Source organism: Lethenteron reissneri, chromosome 13 (genome assembly GCF_015708825.2).
Source record: "Lethenteron reissneri isolate LAM-NWPU_2019-01 chromosome 13, ASM1570882v1, whole genome shotgun sequence".
NCBI lineage: Eukaryota > Metazoa > Chordata > Hyperoartia > Petromyzontiformes > Petromyzontidae > Lethenteron > Lethenteron reissneri.
Window position 1 is genome coordinate 10,267,264 of NC_083791.1, and position 20,914 is coordinate 10,288,177.

The following is a 20,914-nucleotide window of genomic DNA, read 5'->3' on the forward strand; positions in this document are numbered from 1 at the left end:
CTTTCATGTCTCATCAGGAGAGTCAGGCATGCCAAACAAATGCTTCTGTCATTGGTCAATCCCCCCTGTCTCCACCACGGGTCATCAGTGAAATTTGTTTTCTTTAAATCTTACCGTGGACTGCAGTGGAGCATTCTGGGTAAAATAAAAAAAATACCCGTTCCATATCTCTAAAGTAAAAAAGAAAATTCTTCTATGTATTTTGTCCAGTGTATTATATGTATATAAATGCTTGATTAGTTTTACAGGTATGAATTGTATCACGGAAATATATTTTATGCATCCCAGGTGTAAAAGCATGCCGTATGTTTTCTCCTGGGGAGAGAGGTGGGTATAATGATTAGTTCCCTGAATATTGAAGTTAAACCGAGTATTGTTTGAGAGCTATGCGTTTTAAAAAAATCTGTATTTTTTTAGGGGAATGATCTACTAGTAGGGCACCGTGTGCTACACTTAAACTGCAGGAATCCACACACGCCTCCACAGCAAAATAATACTTTTCTACCCCACATTGTCAGCCTCCCTTATAGAAAGTTATCCACCTGCATTTATGCAGTGAAGTTGTCGGAAATTATGTATGCAGAATCCCTTAAGCAATGCACTCTCTTAATATATTCAAAGAAGTTATTCAATTTCCCACGGCAAAAAGACAATAACCCAGAGAATTACGTGTGTGCACGGCATGTATAAGGGGCACATGTGGTGTATCGGCCAGTCAACTCAGTCAGTCGATCTATGGCACCCACTGGGTCTGTCCCGTCACCTCCTGCCAGAGAATTGCGTGTGTTCACGGCTTGTATAAGGGGCACAGGTGGTACATTGGCTAGTCATCTCAGTCAGTCGACCCACGGCACCTGCAGGGTCTGTCCCGTGACCTCTTGCCAGCGGGCGTTCGACACTTCACCTGGCATTAACGTGCACATAGCCTTGCACGAGCGCCGTGGTGACGTCACCAACACTGAGTGGCGAACGGTGGATGTTTTGATACCTAGCTATCCAAAATTGTAATCGAGGCGTACACGTGTAGTGTAATAGCGCCGGCTGGTGGACAGCAGCTGTGGTGGACAGACAGGACACACGCCGGTGAGAAAGTGCACGGTGTGTGGGTAAGGTGGAAGAACTAGGGCAAGGGTCATGGAGGACCCCGTCTGGAGGCCCCTGGAACCTGCTGGCGGGTTCGAGAAGGGAGGCGCGGTCAGGGCGGAGCCAGGCCGCGCTGGTAGCATAAAAGGAGCTGAGAGCGGGGGGTCGGGGCTGCCGGTGCTGGGAGTGGACTCGTCTCGTCGTCGCTGTCGTCTCGTCGCCAACGTCGCTCAACGTCCCCGCTAGATATTGCGCTACTAAGGATAGCAGTTGGCTAACTCAGTCAGCGCCGTCAGTGTTAGACGGCTAGTGTTGTGTACAGGCTGGGCTGAGCTACTGTGGAGAGTGGGTGGACGAGACCGTGAAAGTTGTGAATAAACAAAGTGCCTCCTAGAAACTCTGTCGTGGAATCGTTGACACTACACATGTAGGGAAATATGCGTGCGTCTGCCAACGCGCCAACACAGCGTTTGCACCTTTGCGGGCCCATTTTACCCGGAAGGCGATGTTTGTATGGCTATACTGTGCCGTAATTTCCCCCCTCGTTTAAATGAAGGCTTGCAACGTCGTGTCAGACCGTCAGCTGTCTGTGCATGCAGATGGCTTAAAGTATAAGGAGGCTACGCACACAATTGCTGTGGAATTAAATATACAGATGTCAATATTGAGGACTGTAATGCAGTCTTATATTAAATATGAGATGTCAAAGTAAAATCGTGAAATAAAATGTTCAAGTGAAAATCAATGTCAAATTGTGGATGTACCCCCTTTGCACGAGAACAAATTGGTCACAAGTGAGCACGGAATATTACTAAATAAATTAAGCATTTGCAACTCTTTGTCAATCAACTGCTGGATGAGGGTTGTTTGACCATACTTCACTTTGCCGGTCAGTACTGGTTGGTGAACGCATACCTGTCAACACATACGGTTTACCCGTATTCTTGTACAGGGAAAATTTTGTTTTCAGGTCCATACGGCATACAGCCGTTTCAATACGGGCACACAAAAATAATAAAATGTTGTCTATTTCTATGTGAAAAGCACAGCAAGAAAATTTTAAAAATAATTATTGCTGTGGTTTTCACACCTGATGATGATTGCTTGTGTTGCAATCAAAACGTCGTGATAATTTTATTGTTTTCTATTTTTATTATTTCATTGTTTCCCTTCTACGTGACTGTACCGAAAGAACCAATAATATGAATCCCTGCAGTCACGAAAGCTTTAAATCAAAATTGTTGTCTATTTGTTTGTGTTTCTCCCTTGTGATGTGACTTTGTCGGATGAACGTTGAGATTTATAAGGACCAATAAGGTGTCTGAATTGGTCTGTAATAAGGTAGGGCACTGATAAGGGGTTGCCAGGTATGTGAAAGGGAGATCCCGTGACTCGCCACTCATGTTAGCTATGGTCAAGAATGAAGCTCACACCATATGAATCATAACGCAGTATGCTAGCCCTATTATAATGTTAATAATAATACAACCACAGTGAAGAAGCAAGGGGTATAATAAAGAGACTGGAAGGAAATCTCAAAAGTGCACAAAGCATATTGTGAGGTACCTTAAAATACTTAATTTGGAGCTTTCGTGACTGCAGGAATTACTATTTGGTTCTTTCGGTAAAGTCACGTATAAAGAGAAAATAATACATTTCTCTTTATACGTGACTTTACCGAAAGAACCAAAGAGTAGTACCTTAAAATATCGAGAGCAGCTGAAGAGCACAAAACAAATGTCATTAAGAAATAACGATCGCAGTGACTGATGAAAAAAGTAAAATACATTGACCGTTGAAAAAAATATATATTATTAATGCAGGGCTCTATTTAAAGAGCTTGAAATTTCCTGGACGGCTCCCCACCGTGGAAAGTGTCTAGATTTTGCCTCTGGACGGTTCGGGACAGCACACATCAGTCGAAGGGATGACAGCCAGCGGATGAGACCCGTGATAGAATGGCAACCAAAGGAGGGAATTCGTTGCCAGAGAGGATGAGCCCTCGAACCGGTTCGCGTGCAATAGCGACACTCATCGTCCGTTCACGACATCGCGCGGCATCGTGGTGATGACTTGGGGAGGACTTCAAACGGCACAGGAGTGATCATGTGGCTGACGATGACGACGATGATTTTGTGTCAGCGGCAGTATGGGTGAGGAGACGGATACATTCGGGCAGGATGTGGAGCTGTCTGGCACATGCAGGTGATCGTGACACGTGGCATTGGGTTTTGTGTGCTATGATGATCAATGCTGAGGACATATTCCATCGCTTTCATTTCCCCTCCTTCCCCTCCCGCCCTCACCCCCACCGTTGTACTCATCAAGAATAATGACACAGGCACAAACTGATTGTTGTTTGTTGTTATTCATCGTTTGGAGAGAAAAAAATAGTTGCCCAAACAAAAAGTACATTTTTTTTATTAACCTATTATTTTATGCATTGAGTTCACTGAAGCAGAAAGTTGATCTTGCGTAACAATATTACTCCGTTGGCTAATCCGTTACGAACATTGATGGAATATTTTGTGAGCAATGGTAACTTTTGCCCACAGGCAAAAGCCCATCATTGTCTACAAACGACCGCCTGTGTGTGTGTGGTGTTAAGCCTCTTCAAGGATGGGTAGTCTGAGCATTTGTAGCGTGGGCGAGCTGGGTGGTGGGGGAGGTTGGGGTTTGGGCATGTGGGCAGATAAGGGAGGGTGGATATGCTCTCGAGGGAAAAGGTTCACTCCACAATTAATGCCTAGCACTTATGGTGGTCTGCTCGCCCTAACCTGGCTAGGGACTGCTTTGGCTGTTTTAGCCACCCACCCACCCACCCCCCTACCCTCACCTCTATCCCCGTATCCTGTTCTCGGGACAATTCACCGCACTCGTTATGACGTGCAACAAAATAGGCCTCTCTGGCCAAAGCTTGAAAGCAATGTAACATGAAGAGGCTTTCTCCGGCAGTTGCACGCTTGCACAGCAAGACGACACTCGCACGTACAGGGGGAATTAAACAATCTTGGATTATGTAGACTGGGTTAAGCCAGCTGGCCGAGGTTGCATAATCTAACTGCGTAAAATAGAGGGGGGGGGGAAGGATAAATAAATAAATAACCGCTCTTATGAAAGGATTACTTAATAATACGGTCAAATCGATTGGTAAAATTGTCTGTACGAATTAACAATGCCTCAGTGTTAATAGAATAGGACAGGCATGGGATATTAACAGTAGAAGTGATATTTTTGTAAAGGGAGGGCAGCGGATTAATTGAATGTTCGTGCAATTAATTATCAGCTGGTGCAGTTCATCGCTAGAGTCTCGCCTTTGACGTGGCAATGCCAGCGCCACAGACATTCTCACGCGATACCTACAATATTTCTATACTCTTTGATTCTTTGGGTAAAGCCACGAAAGAACCAAAGAGTATGGATTCCTGCAGTCACGAAAGCTTCAAATCAAGATGAAAAATTTCTCTTTCATTTCTCGTTGTTGATCGATTATATTATTCGGCCGAAAATTACACAACTGAAGACGAAAATGTCTTCTACATTTGGTTCATGATGGGTAGGTAACGTTTGGCTCAGGGTCTAGAAAAATGTTGTAGACATTTAACGACGAACAGCCATTCGAAGGATCGTCGTGATTTTGTTAACGATTTTAAAAATTCAAGAAGAAAGTATGCTTTATCGCCTTTTCCATCTCGTTCACACGACTTCGTTTGCGCCGTTAGTCCAGAAATGCGACGTTTGCGTATCATCTGCAAAACGTGTAAACAATAGATTTTCGTACGTAGGCACGATTCGATGCGTGCATCTTGAGCGAAAGAGTCTAATCGCGATCAGTGAACGGATGTTGAACAATTACAAAAAACTTCACGGATCGGTAACGAACTTTGCCACCCTCTTGGTAAGCTCTCCCCGGTGAGGACGAGGTACGGTGGCGGTACCGATGGCAGACGGAGAGGTGACGGCATTTCTCGATCGCTATTAACGAGAGGGAAAACATTTTTTTTCGTGCATTTAAAGAATCGTTTATTTTTGTTGTTGTTGCTAAAATGTCAGGCACATCAAGGCACCCTTCGTCCGCGTCGCCTTCGACGCCATTCAAGCTCGCGCGTGCAGAGCAAAGTGCAAATGTAGGCGCCGTTGGTTAACCCCATCTCGCGTGCACGTGCTCGCAATGCGATGGAGCATTTGCTGCACCCCATTCGACGATACAGACTTTAATAAACATTTCGCGCGACGCTATTTCATTGACACGAGCTTCGAGCGGGGACACGGTCGGGATTGAATGTGGGAGGGGGCAGAGGTCACGCAAAGGACAAGGGGACAGCGCCCGGAGAAATAATTCAAGAAGGGCGCTGGCAAGGAAGGCGCCAAAAACGGGATTGGGAATTGGGGGTGGGGGACCCAAAAGGGATACAGATTGGCGGGAAAGTGAAGGAGAGGAGAGAGGTTTTATAAGGAGGTGTGAGACAAAGACTCCGGGGGCTGAAAGGCTGAACGTCGACCAACAGCATCGGCGCCCTAGCGGTGTCCGTGTCGGTGTTTTGACCGGAACTTTAAAGTTCCTCGACCAGGATGACTCGTGTGGACTCCCTTTCGTTAGCCACGAGCAGACATTGTATACGCGTGTTCGTGTGTTGAACTATTTTTTCGCACAGTGCGTAGCCAACCGTGGGGTGCGGGGGGGGATGGGAAGGGCAACAAACTACGCGCACAAAAGCGGTTCTGAAGAAATGAGTTTTCCGTCTAGTTTTCAAAATCACAGCATTGAATGCACCCGCGTCCACCACATTACGGTGAAGTGGAAAGCCAGCAACGTTGGCACTTGTTGCAACATCTCACACCACGTGGAGGTGGTTCGGGCTGTATTGTGCTCATCTCCGTCGAAGCGACGCAGCCTGCCCAAGCCACTTACTGTTCCCAACAGTCAACACGATGTCTTCAATGTGTTGCAAAGTGAATTCAGCACCACAATAGAAACAGACCGACGTGCCCAAGCAGGAAATCGTTCAATCGTCGCATATTTCCCACTTACGGACATTTTCGATCGGAATTTTTTTCACACTGATAAAGAAAATGAAGCGGAAGCTGAAACGTACACAAACAAGCATGGTAGATTTGAATGCATTGGAATTACACTGATAATTTAGGTTGTATTTACTAGGTAAGGCCCACTGAGCTATATCACTCTTTTTTCAGAAGCAACTTGGCTACTGATGATAGCTCAACGAAGTAGCTTATCACGTGGAAATGTATATGCAGCCGAATACTATGAATGCAAGTTGATTTTAAATGTGGAGGACAAAAATTGGAAGTCTTGGCGAAACAATCCATGAGACTACATGGAGAGAAGACAACTTCACATTTGCAGGCATCAGGGTCAGGATCGAACCCACGACCTCCTGCATACCAGGCAAGGGATATAACATCTCGTCACATGGAATATAAACAATACGCTTGCCATTAATGGGGTTAAGAGATCAATTCCTGCATGTTTCCCCAGTAAATAATAAATACGAGAAACAAAGAACCTGTAATGGCCACCAAAGTAGGCGATTGTGGGCCTTCATTAAAGCCTGAGAATTACCTCAAACTAAAGTTTAGTAATAATTATCACGTTGTAAGGTCAATTGATTGAAGGTAAACTCAAATAACACTCCATTAAAGTAAGGGCAGCAGAGTTTTTTTCATTTTGGAGAACAAATGTTAATTTGAAAGAAAAAAAACGCTAAATTTGAAGCACCTTTAAAGAATCGTAACAAAGTTGGCCCTATGAACAGTTGGATAATTGGGCAGCACACCGTTTATCAAAGTCACCTTTAATTGGCTGTCTTGTACTGTTTATTGATGCTCTATGTTAATATGGGAATTCTTTGCGATTTTTTTTCATTTAAGTCAATATGATTCATTGGGTTAAGGACATTTAAAGGCCACACACATGTTTAATAAAATGAAATAACATTTGGAGTGTAGCCTACATAATAATGCCATGGTGTTTCCACGTAATACTGCCATTACCATGTCTTGCACGAAAGATGGTGCATACTGCGTGGCCAATAGCATGTAATTTCACGTCATATTTTCACATTCTACTTTGAGGCCCAATCTTTAAAAGGAATCGAACCACATACCTGATTGAGTGTACTTTGTAAAAAAAGCACGAACAAAATATGACGCCTAAACACGGAACGCATACGGAGTGCATCCACATACCTAACAAATAAAACTACCTCTGGTACACATGCACACTCACGTTCAAAATAGCGATTATAAGGTAGGGAGTAGTGACATTTCGTAATCTGCACTCGTGTGACCAATAACGGCCCCGCAAAAAAAACTGATGCCATGTAGTATTTTATGTAATTGGCCCTGAAAGGAATAATGGGGACCTTCAGGGGGGAAAAATGAAAGCTTAAGTGAAGGATAGTTTGGGCTCCCGAGAAACAAAAGATCCAAATTTAGTGGTGGAGAGGCTGACGCATGGCAGATGTTCGCCCATTGATCGCGATGCCACTGTGGCTCTGCTATTGCTATCGATTAGCTCTTGTGGGTAATTGCACGACTTAAAATGTCACCCTGCCTTGTTGCACACCGGCGAAACCCATTGGCTATCGGAAAATACACCTCCCCTATACATTCCAGTTTAACGCTGGTCCACTATTGAAAATGTTCAGACTTCCGTTGAAGTATATTGCAGGTATGGCAACAAAATGTCACGGGCAACTATACAGAATTGAAATCCAATTTATAAGTCTGAGTCCATGATTAATAAAAATACCATATTCAAAACGTATTACTTGCTCCTCTTACACACAGTCACACAAACAAAATATGTCATGTTTAGCTTCATAGACTGGCTGGAGTAAGTTTGTTTAGCTCTAAAAACCAGCATGGGTACCAAATCCACTCAGACTTGTGCATCATGCAAACCATTAGCAGCCTCTGAAGAACTGTCCGAGGGCTCTCTTGTCCCAGGTCACCATCAACTCCAAAATGTATATATTTTTGTCCAGCGAACTTGTACACAGTACAGCGTACACATTCCACACAGCCATACCTCGAGAACCATGCACAGGGATGCTAATTTTTTAACATATTTATGGAAAAAACGGGCACATTTACAGCCAGTGTGTGAATCCACTGCTGGATGAGGACCTTCCATACCTCACCACACTGGTCAGTCAGTGTGGGTTGGTGAAGCAAGGAAAGCAATAGACGGAGATGAGTGAGGGTAGTGCGGTACAACAATGGATTTGCTTCACTACCCTCTGCTGACAACGTAGCTCGGCAGCTGCCAGCAGCAGCATGGTCAGTGTTCAGCAAAGCAACTCGATCCAGGCGCAACCATCGCCTTGCTTAAAAAAATTTGGGCGCGCGCTCTGAGTGATATTACAGCCCCAATCAAAATAAGACACAAAGATCCTGCATGTCAAGATCTAAATGATACACACACACACTATCAATATGCAAATATAGAATTTTAAAATCTAAATATCATTTATTTTGGGTACAAAAGCATCCGCGCTAAATGGGACGGACAATACATGCCCCATAGATAGAACGATGAATGCACAGCAGGCGTGCTAAGGGCTAATGATGGTGTCCTATAGACAAAGGACACCCAAGGGGGGATGATTTAGAATTACAGCACAGTTGTGCCTCCCTATACCCTCTCTCCCCCCGACTGTCTCGCCACTCTAATATCTGCGGGTTTGAGGTCGAATCATTAATTAAGGGGGTGTGTATTGGTGGGTAAGTGTGGCTAGCTGGTGACGGTGGTGGTGGTGATGGAGGAGGAGGTTAAATTTCGATTTAAAGCTTTCACGACTGCAGGGATTCATCTTCTTGATTCTTTCGGTAAAGTCACGTAGAAGGAAAATAATAAAATAATAAAAATAAAACGTAATAAAATAATTCTCACGACGTTTCGGCCACAACGCAAGCAGCCGTCTTCAGGTGGAGAAAGAACCAATAAGAGGAGGAGGTTGGTTGGGGCTGTGGGGCAGTTGCAATGGTAATTTAATCTTTAAAGGTTTGGAGGAAGTGGCCACTGAGTTCCTGTTTATGCTTCCAATCTCATCCCCGTGGGTTTTTCTTTTTTAAAGTGCCATCACAACACGAGTAAAGTCACACGCACTGTCAACACAAACAAACGCCCCCCCCACAACCACACGGCACTACACACGCCCTTCCAGTTTCTTGTTTTGCAAGGGCGTGTTTGAATAATAAAGTCTTCAAACAGCCCCTTGCATTTAAGTGTCCAAAGCAGCCATTAATCAAGGCTTTCTTTCATGTGGAGTACAATTTGAGTGGGGTGGTGGGGAAATAATATTGTGTTTGTTTTTCATATGCGTAAACAAAGTCGGAGCATTTTAGCAAATTGAGAAGAGACTGACACCGACTCCACTGAGAGTGGGTGGTCTGAGATACAGACCGAAGTTCTGCATCGAAAGGAGCCGTAGAGCAACGTGACATCGACCTCACAATTATCCGCGACATCAACGTGACGATCGTGCATAAGGCGAATCTACAAAGGAGTCATTAGCTTCTTGCGTTGTGCTTTTAGCCATGGTTTAGACACCCCCCCCCACCCCAAAACTATTTTTTTTTTGCGCGTGAATGCAAATTTTGTTTTATTTATTTAACATTTGCATCGCCAATTTAACTCGCGTGTTTTTGTTAACACACGTGATTGTGTATCCAGGCAAATTGCTTGTGTTTGAACCGACCGTTCGGAGTTTGGCGGAGAGCAGTGGCACAGCGGCTGACGCACTGCACTATGATCCCGGTCACCCAAGTTGCATTCCTGGCTAAGGCTAATACAATTCTATCCAGATTATCTCTGGACCACTGCTGGTCTCTCTCTGCCAATCTTCAATAGCCGTATTAATGACGCGTGATTCTTCACCTGAGGACGGCTGCTTGCGTTGTGGCCGAAACGTCGTGAGAATTATTTATTATGTTTTATTTGTATTATTTTATTATTTCCCTTCTACGTGACTTTACCGAAAGAACCAAGAAGATGAATCCCTGCAGTCACGAAAGCTTTAAATCGAAATTTAAACAAACCTTTCACAAGGAACGCATCTTCGGGAGACCTTTATCCAGCAGTGGATTGTGCAAAAGGCTTGTGAAGAGCCGACTGGTGGTGGTGGATACACTGCACGTGGCTGCCTGTAACCCGGCACTGTGAAGGCAGCGGCGACGGTTGGAGGGTCACTGCACGAATGTTGTGAACTCCCTTCACCGTAGGCATCAAGTTTCCATACCCTGGCTCACTCGTAGAGACTTTTTGACTTTTAAACAACTTTTATTGCCGCCAGCAGCAAAAGCACTGGAGGCGATTTCGATATGAAATGCACAAAGTCACCAGCAAACAAATGAAAATAAACGCTACAAATCCGCGCGCTGTGGCGCTAAATGCGCCGCGCACAACACGAAATAAAGCCACGTGGTGGTGGTGGTCATCGCGCACGCCACTGTGACGAGCGAGCGCTTCAGAAGGTGAATACGAGGGTGCCATCCACGCTGGTACAGAGGGCTTTTCCGGCTCCCCAGCGTTCGAAGAAGACGTGCACATCACCGACATGTGTGTGGTATGCGTGCTGCAGCCGGAGCCGCGCCTTAAGCAGGCCTCTGAACACTGGAAGCACAGAACAGCCGTCAGTGTCACCTTCCAGCATCTTTTTTCTCGTTCTGTACACCGCCATCTTCGCCTGAGCACAGGCGAAGTTGGCCAGGTCATGGCGCTTGTTAGCCAGGTAAGGCACCCCATATACGAAGCTGCTGTTGTAGAAGGGTACCCCCAGTTTCCTGAAGATGCACCCCAAAAGGCGGAACATTTGTTTGAGCCGCTGGCAGTGATAAGTACTGGTGGGGCAGATCCTCCCTGGCACCGCAGGAAATGCACAAGTCTGTTACCCCTGGCGAGATTCGGTTGAGCCAAACGGCCGATGGCAACGTGCAGTGTGCCAACCTCCACTGGAGGTCACCGCAGCGTTTGGCTACAGGGGGAGACTTGTACATTTGTTTCCACTCAGGGGCGGCCGCAATGAGGGGAGAGAAATGGTCCCGGGAATGCAGCGCCTTTACGCAGCACGTGTAGAGCGCTGTGTTTGGGGCACTCTTGAGGGGCACGTTCCTGCAGCCTCGGAGCTTCAGTAGCTTGCCGGAGTCCGCTGTGGCCGGGGGGCTGCGCGCAGGAGAAGCACAACTCCGGGAAAGAGGAGGGGAGAGGGGGTGGAGGGCCGCCACCATCTCCCGGTGCCTCCAGCTTCAGGCGCAACTCCTTCATGGCGCGGGTCACGTCCCGCAGCAGCTTGATCTCAGCTCGTAACAGAGCACTAGAGCAAGTGAACTAATCGATGTTTGTTCCATCTGTAAGGGGATAGAGCGTCTTCTCCGGGTGCTCCAGTTTCATTGTAACCGTTCATTTACAGCGCTTCTTTAACATGGAAATGTTAACATGGAAATGTAAAAAAAAACGTTCAGATAGCTACCGACTTAGCGAATCATTAAATAATACATCGTTTTAAATGCATGCCTATACAGGCCCCCATACTTCAACAGAGATTACCGTTGGTACGGCTATTCTACTACACACAATGGACAGGAAGGACAAGATCAAAGGGCTCGCATAATGCATAATGTACGTTGACTCATTAATCCCCCCCACTTTGCACAAGAGCGCAGAAGCGTGGCCACCACATCTACGCCTCTATGTAAGAAACGAAACAGGCGGACTTCTCCACAAATCTGGCTGTCGCCTGATGAAGCTAGTTGTAATAACTGGCGAAACGTGGTACTCAGTTTGTAAATGTTGTGGCTTGGCTCTCCAACACACAACCGGTGTGCTGTACTAGTGACGAATTGGCACGTTCTGTTTACGTGACAACCCTTACTAGTTGGCTGTGTCGGGTGGTGGTGGGTTTTGATGACACATTTATATATTCACGCGATCTAAACCAAAAACTCAATTATGGCTGATATTGGTCGCGAAAGCCTAAGTGTTAAACTAATTCATATGGTGGGTTTAAACCGTGTGCATTCTCCAAAGATACATATGTATCCCAGGGTAAATGCAATTTTTGTAAATCATTCCAGAATCCATGTATATGCATTCTATTTTTACTTCCTTGTTTTTTTTATAACAGCATAATCTGGCATACAGAGTGAGACGGGCCAGCAACATCATTGAGATAACGTCATAGAAGGAGTGCAAATGAAAACAAAGCAAGAACTTGCAATTCATAATGCGCCCATAACTTAACAAATGTGTCAGCGCAGAAGTGCAGAGGAGAGACAATCGATCGAGACGCACAATCATCCGTCGCCAGAACAGCGTGCGAGCCTCAGCCGTGCAGATGGCCAGAGGAAGCAAATTCCAGACAGTGGGAGCAGCAGCAGGGAAGAGTCAACCTCCCATTGGGCGATGGTTGATTGAGGGTTTTGACAGAAGGCCTTGAGTTTGGGACAAACGAGCTCACGTAAATTGCGTATGAATACGAAGAAGCAATTGAATAATGAGTGAATTACATTAATTACAATTATTTGCACATAGTCATCTACAATATGTGTGTATTTTAGGCCCGAGTTTGAGCATTTAGTTGGAGCAGCAACATTTCCTGTCAGCTAATTGCCAGAGACTACCTTGGCATTCGGGACGCTTAAAGTCTGGCCCTGTAAGTACAGAACATTTTGAAAAAAAATTTGGGATTTGAATTAAAGGTGGTGTGAGTAAATGCATTTGGCTTTGTGAGGATATGGTTCATTTATTTAATGACTCGCTGACCCTAATGTTACCTTCCTATTCTATCTCAATAATATGATCTTACATAAATATCCAACGCAACCGCTTGCTGTCTTCACAGCTATTTAATGAAGTCAAAAACAGGCATCTCAGAACACCGCGGTAAATTATTTAAAGAAAACATGATTAACATTTGTTGTAATACTTCAACTTTAACAAATCGCAGGCCTTCAAAGGTGTAACTTATTAAGCATTAAAAACATGTAATTCCCTCTCCATATTAAACTCTTTAGGATTTATGTTGCTGTTCCAATTCTGCATAGCTAGTAAACAAGCAATAATAACATTAATTATAATGAACACTCTTGAGTGCTTTTTCTATAAATTAGTTAAAACAAAAGGCATTCGAATCATTACAGGCTACTAGTGTTTTTGTCATAATTACATATTTCTTATTGGTAAAATTAAACCTCATAATGACGTGTACCGCCAAAGCTCACTTAAAGTCACGGTTGTTGCCTCTGGTCCAAGTGTTCCTTTTTCTAGCTCTTCAGTACAACTCCCAGAATGCATCTCCCTTTGGATCTGTTCATGCTTTTCAGCGTTTGTTTCATGTTCTGTGCCAGTATCTCTACCGGCACGCAACAGGAGAATACAGTATCCTTGGAAAAACAGGCTCGCCTTCATTTACATCGCATTTGTTTGGAAACGTTCTCTCACTAAATAACGCACGTTAACCTTGAACCGCGCCGTACATTTACGCCCCATGCAATTCTCCTTTAAAGCCCGAGAGAGTCCCACCACGGACTTGACCTTGACCTGAAAATGCATTGAGATTTTTTTTTTAATAAACAAGTCGATTTGTTAAATTGTCTTGCAAAACATCAGCGCACTGTCGTGTAATTTTGCTAATGGACCCCGTCCCAAGAGTCCCCTGTGCTCCATACATCACGAGAAAACCCGAAACGCGGTTTCTGTAATTATTGAGGTCGCTAGCCGATAAATCACAAAGTTTTGCATTTTTTATAAGCGCTTCTATACGTGCCCGTAGCCATTTTCGAATGTATTTCTGCCGTTGCTTTGTTACTTAATCTGTGTGATTGCTTTGTGCACGATTGCCGATTCCGACGTTTTATAACAATCCAAACTCATTGCATTAATGATCATAATCAGAATGAGGATCTTTATTCAGACCGCAGGGGGAATCTGATGAGCTATGAAGCTCTTTTTGCACAGCTGTCCAGTATGGGGCGGGTTAGTGAGGTTACAGAAGCAAACACAAAAAACAATAGGAGTGCAAAAATATATAAAATGGTAAGCGCGTCACTAAATATGAATACACCATGCATGTATGAATGACATAAGTCCGATTAATCAAGCTTGGGAAAGGCAGCAAAAACAACAGCAGCAACAATTACAGAGCACAGCAAGATAACAACACACAGTAGTCGTCCCTCAATAACACGGCACAGTAACATTGAACAGTTAAAGCTGCCTGATATCACAAACACAGATATTAGGCTGACGCTTTGGCTAATAGCCCTTCTTCAGAGCAAAGAATAAGTTCTAGATCACTCTGGAGATAAGAAAATAGAATAATTTGACAAGTGAACAGATTTTAATTGACATATGACACTTTTTTTCGAGTAAAATAAGCAAACCTTATGAGGTCAAACCCAACACAATCATACATAACACTTCCTTGGAAGGAAAGTGAACATATTTGTATAATATAATTCGCATTCATAGCAAAATTCAAACACGTAAATGCAACATTGCAAAGTGAGAAAAACTTCTTACATGGACAGGGTCCCATGTTATGCCACCCTCAATAACAGCTGGCCTTCGTAAATCCACTGCTGGATGAAGGCATCCACATGTCTTCTAGTCACGAGAATCTTTTATTATACTTGACCTACGCTGGTCAGTGTTCATTGGTTAGGGTGGAAAATCAAGGCTCGTTCATTTATCGGTCGCCCCCTGATGATAGCCATGGCCAGGACTCAATCTCAGGTGACAGTGTTCATGGTGCAGTGGACTCAGCACCCTCATCCTAGATCTCTCGCCTACTTCAGCAGTTTCTTTCTTGCCGTGGTTGTCCCCACCTTGATGACGGTTGCTTGTGTTGCGATCGAAACGTCGTGATCTATTATTTTTCTACCCACGTGATTTTACCGAAAGAACCAAAGAGTTTGGATTGCTGCAGTCGTGAAAGCTTCAAATCAAGATTATCTAAGGTGGTGAGGAGTGTAAGTGAATGAAATAAATGTTGTAAGTTGAATTAAAAAAATATTGTTTAAAGTACATTACAAAAGGTCACGTGCTAATTTACATTATAAGGTGCGTTTAACGCGCTGTGAGCACTGATGGCAATTGTAACAAATTGACCAGTGTACGTGAAGAGAATGAAATTTAATTATTAATGGTAATGGATATTATTATGCACCCACTGTTTAAATTCTAAACCAATTTGGTTCAAAGTGGCTCTGTGCTAATAAACATTCCAATATCATTTTACTTTTTTTGTATCAACTACAGGAGTTTATGCATAACAATGACAGGAGGAATTTTGCATTATTTTCTTTTTGTCCTGGTAGAAAATCTCATTATAAGCACTGACATAATTACATTTCAAAATTGTAATGGAATTGACTGATTTATTTGTTGAACAAATAAAGGGCATTTTTTTTCTTTCGCACATCAGAGTGCATCCCATGTGAAAATGAGCACATTCCATGGACGTCATTCCGTTGCAGGCAAAAATTCTGTGATATTAATAGCGTGTGACAACTTTGTAAATTACATGCACGGATGTATATCGCAAATGCAAATGGCGAAAAAAAAAAACTTGAGGCTAGTCGCTGTGATAGAAAAATGAAAACGTTTTTTTTTTCTGTACATGAAACCGTTTTATCAATGTTTATATTAGCTGCCACAGTATCATCAAAATCTATGATAATTTATCAGCTTCTAGTCAAGTCACTGCTGGATGAAGGTTTCCCCACATTTCAATTTGTTTCCAAGCACTATTTATTGTTTATCCTGTTTGCACTCAATTCTGGCATCGGTTTTGTGAAAATAACTTAAGTTTTTGCTCCGATTTGTTTGCACATTCCCACCATGCAATGTCCCGGAACTGTCACCACTTCCGACGTTCTTGGGCCGCGATTGCCCTTGCAAAAAGAGCTGCTTGAGCCTTACAAGCTGATGATGTCCGAGTCAAAGTGTCCGTTGTGGAGATTTGACCACCCTTCACCAGGCTGCTCAGTGCGGTTTGTTGACTCACACAGAGACCCATAGGCTCACACAGAGACCGATAGACTCACACAGAGATCCATAGGCTCGCACATAGACCAATAGACTCACACAGAGACTCATAGACTCACACAATGAACCATAGACTCGCACAGATGCCCATAGTTTGTGGTCCTTCCCCAGAACTATCTTAGATATACCTCGCCGCTGATGTTCTCCATGACAGAGAGTGACATCCAGGTCACGGGATTTATATGGCAGTGTGCCAACCACTGCCCCACCACTCCACCCCAAAATATCAATGTCGGTTATTAAAGCAGAATAGTGATTGCAAGGGCTGAAATGTGTGGATTCATTACGACAATTTCAAAGGCTTAAACAGGTGGTGTATTCCATGCACTGTGTTAAACTGTGAATCGGGAGAATGCATCCATTCAGACTTGTTGCCGAGCAGATTGATGCAAGTGAAGAAGACGACATACTTCGAGTCTTATCGACGGCCACGCTCTGCATCATACATGCGGCATCATGAAGTGTGCCTCTGCCATGGGATACTGAAAATTCCGTGGGCAGCAAAAAAGGAGGAAAATATCGGCATCCTTCAGGGGCTTCGGGTGGAGAGAGAGATTTTTCGTTTCACCGGCAGTTTGACACCTGACTGTGATTGAAGGTGTGGCCGAAGGCAAACGACATGTAGGTCATCCAAGATAGGCGACACGGTTGGACAAAGTGATACCGTGGAGACTGGCGGGATGTGTCTCCAGCTCAAGCGCAGCAGAAGAGACCAGGGGAAGTGCACATCGCAAAGTGGATCCCGGAGACTCCGTCGTCGAGACAACGGCGGGAGAGACAAGTGAAGTTAAAATCTGTTACAGATTACATGACGCTCATTGCTTCTGTAAGGGGCGCCATGGCAGAGGTCGCAACCGGGTACCCGATACCGTACCCTACCAGATACTCGGCTACCCATACCCGGCTGGGTACGGGTACCGGTTTGCGACCTTGGTGCGGCCGGGTACGGGTACTGGTAGACGCACGTGACTCAACCCAACCAATGAGTGAGAAGGCCGTGAGTCACTGGTGAGTCACCGTTTGTCACTTATTTCCCAACGTCTTGTCTCTTCTCACAATTCAAGTTCCTAGAATCAACCCACCCGCGCCTGCAACATGGCTTCATCCCAGAGGTCGCAATCAGGTACCCAATATCCGTACCCTACCCGTACCCGGCCGGGTACGGATAGGGTACAGGTACGGCCGGGTACGGGTACCCTTTTGCGACCCTGGTGCGGCCGGGTACGGGTAAGGAATCAAAACCCGTTTGCTACCTCTGCGCCATGGTGGCGAGATGTTAACTACCTCACCTGATATGCAGAAGGCTGTGGATTCGATCCCGACACCGACACCTGTATATTTGGAGTTTGCATGTTCTCGCCATGGTCGCGTGGATATTGATTTGGGTCCAAAGGGTTTCTTCCCTCCACATTTAGAAACATAAGTATTTGGCTGCTGGACATTTCTACATGATAAGCCACTTCGTTGAGCTATCATTTGTGGCCAGGTCACTTCTGAAAACGATCTGTACATGCCTCAGTGGGCCTTACTTGGTCGAATAAAAATAGTTTTAGTTTAGTCTAAGTACAGATTCCCGCTTAGCTCATCATAAGACGGATCATTATGTTCTAATGTTATGGCCCAATTAGCCTCACGCAATAACATAAACAATTCGATGTGTAAACGGCTCATATTTTTTGGTATAAATTACACTTACGTTATTGTGGTATCACTTGAGTTCATAATGCTTACCCAATGAACTATAATCTGTTGATTAATATAAAAACCGGAACTTTGAATTCCCTTGGAAGTTTTATGGAATTCTCAATTTAATGTCAGATGAGCATACAGTCGTAAATCAAGTAAACTTCATGAAAAAGTATTTAGAGCGTCTGCAAAAATTCAGTAATTAAATAAAACATTAAACAATTAAATTTCTAGTTTTTGAATGCTACAGCAGCATTAATGCACGAAATAAAATAAACCAGTGTTTAATTCAACTTACAAAAACAATCAGGCGTTTTCTTCAGGAGGTACGTTTGTGATACCTCATATCTGGCATTAAGAGAATGTGAAAACAACTCATTTCTGAATGTCGATTTAAAGCTTTCGTGACTGCAGGGATTCATCTTCCTGGTTCTTTCGGTAAAGTCACGTAGAAGGGAAGTAATAAAATAATACAAATAAAACATAATAAAATAATTATCACGACGTTTCGGCCACAACGCAAGGACGGCTGCTTGCGTTGTGGTCGAAACGTCGTGAGAATTATTTTATTATGTTTTATTTGTATTATTTTATTACTTCCCTTCTACGTGACTTTACCGAAAAAACCAAGAAGATCATTTCTGAATGATTAGATATTATGTTGCTAGAAGTTTCATTCGCAGACGGACTCACGGGACGTGAGTTTAATTGTTTGTAATGTTTAACATACAAGTTATTCCCGCATGAACAAATGCCAGGCGCAGACAAAAATTACTGCCCTTTATAAACACACCACATGGCACATGGAGCCTCCCACGCAGCATATGCTCTTCCCCAGACTTGTCCTCCCAAAACAAATAGGCCTCCCACACACACACACACTCATCTCCCCCTCTATGTTTTACAACGTGAAGCACTGCACCACAAATAAACACAACAACAGAAAAAAACCCCAGGCCACACACGCACACTCCAACCCATTACCTGCATACATACACACAGAAACAAAGAGCCCTCTGACAGCCTTAACGGGTGCTGGGGTGAGTGCATCCCACAGCAAGCTCCTATTGAGACAGACACGGCCTACGAGGGAGTGAGCACCACCTTGCACCCTCTTCGTCTCTGCCTCCCCAGCACTGATGTTTTTTTACACACTACACGCTCATTTAAGGCCGAGTCGATCTAGGGCAGGCCCACAACAGGTTGTGATACCGCTCAGCCCTGATGCCAGCCATGGCTGAGACTCAAATGAAGGTCACCGGGATGGCGCTCGAAACAAACACCCTCACTCCCCGACCCCTCCCCACCAAAGACAAAGATCCCCCGTATAGCCTTAACGGACTGTTGGGGCAAGTGCTGTTAGCGAGCACCGATTAATTTGCCGGCACAGTACCACGCGAGGGGGTGGGTGGCCAGCGCCACGCCCCGCCACCTTTGTCTTCCCGGTGGCGATGTTTTTACACACCGCACCAGGTACGCCTTTGCGTATGAGTCGACCTAGGGGAGGGCCCAGGACCAGTTCAGATCACCGTCACTGGTGTTGGCAATGTGCGGGATTCAAACTCGGATCGACAGTTTTGTAGCGCGGCACACTAACCGCTACACCCCCCCCCTCCTCTACCCCACACATTCAATTACTCACGCACACTGCGCGTGCAGAAATTATCTGTGACTAAATCACCTGGGATATACTCTCACCATCCCCCCCCCCCCCCCCCAGCAGCAGCAACCCCGATCTTGTCAGATGTCAGCAGCTAAGCCAAGTTGAGAATGGATGATGCCTGGATGGGTGTCTATCACGCACAGCAGAGGGCAGTGAAGAGGAATTGACATGTTGTGCTGTACTTCTATGCTTCCACGTCTACGCTGCCCACCTTCACCAACCCCCTCTTACCAGCGTGTATAATCAAATAATCCCTGCAACCTAATCCAGGTGTGGGATGGCCCTCATCCAGCAGTGGATTTACAAAACGACTGCTGCGTGTACATGCTTTTATTAAACATCAATGTGGACGTGAAAATGCAGTGGCATTTGCAAACAAAAAGTACATAAAATGACCTTTGGAGAAGACTTATAAAAACCCTGCATATACCACTCCGGGTGCATGTTCACAATGTGCTGCGGTGAAGGTGGATTCTTAGTCACGTCTGTGATCGGGCACGGGTTTGCATAGCCCAATACAGGTGCCTATTTAGTAGGTAACCGAATAAAACGTGCTCAAAATGTATTTCACGAAGGGAGGCTGCACCTATAAAGTAAATCCGTTTGCTGTTCCATTTCATTTGCCCGAAGCGTGCGAGGAAACTTCGACCGGCTCACAGTTTGGCAAATGTATGGCTCTGGTTAGCGGTAGATCCAACCGTCCATTTGCTTTTAGGCAGCCCGGCAAGTTAAATTGGACTGGAATGAAGGGTAGAGTAGCATAATGCAGTCTATTAACCCCATGTGGCTAAAATGCCAACCAATCTTGTTTCTGCTATCTCCTCCCGTGCCGGCTTAGCGTGAGCCAGGGGCATGTGTTTGCGGTGAGGTTAATAACGAAAAGGTCAGCCCTGTGCGCAGCAAACCGACCACTGCGGGAGGAGGACAAGCATTCTTTTCAAGCGGAAATTAAACACACGCAAATAAACAAGGGACTTCATTAGTAGCGGTGCACAAATGTGCATACATACATTTTAAATACATATATTGTGAAGAACATCATTGACACTAGCTAATAACAGAAAAAATATTAAAAAGGCTATCATTCCAGGTAATAGCCCTTCGTGGAGCAGTATTGCTCCCTTTCTCTCTCTTCTTAGTCGGCGAGCCAGAGCAGAGATTTGGTGCCACGTAATCTCGCGAAATTTTCCTCGTACCAAATGAATTACGTGGCTAATAACAGTGATTATTTGATGGAATTCTAATTTTAAAAATAAATGATTATTACATAATTTGCTGTCGTTGGCAACTCCTTCGCTGGTACTGACAGGTGAAATATCTGATCTGGACTCGTGGAATATCTAAGGATGATAAGGAAATACCAGTGATGAATGTGGTGTTGGTTTATTTACTTATTGTTTGTGATTTCC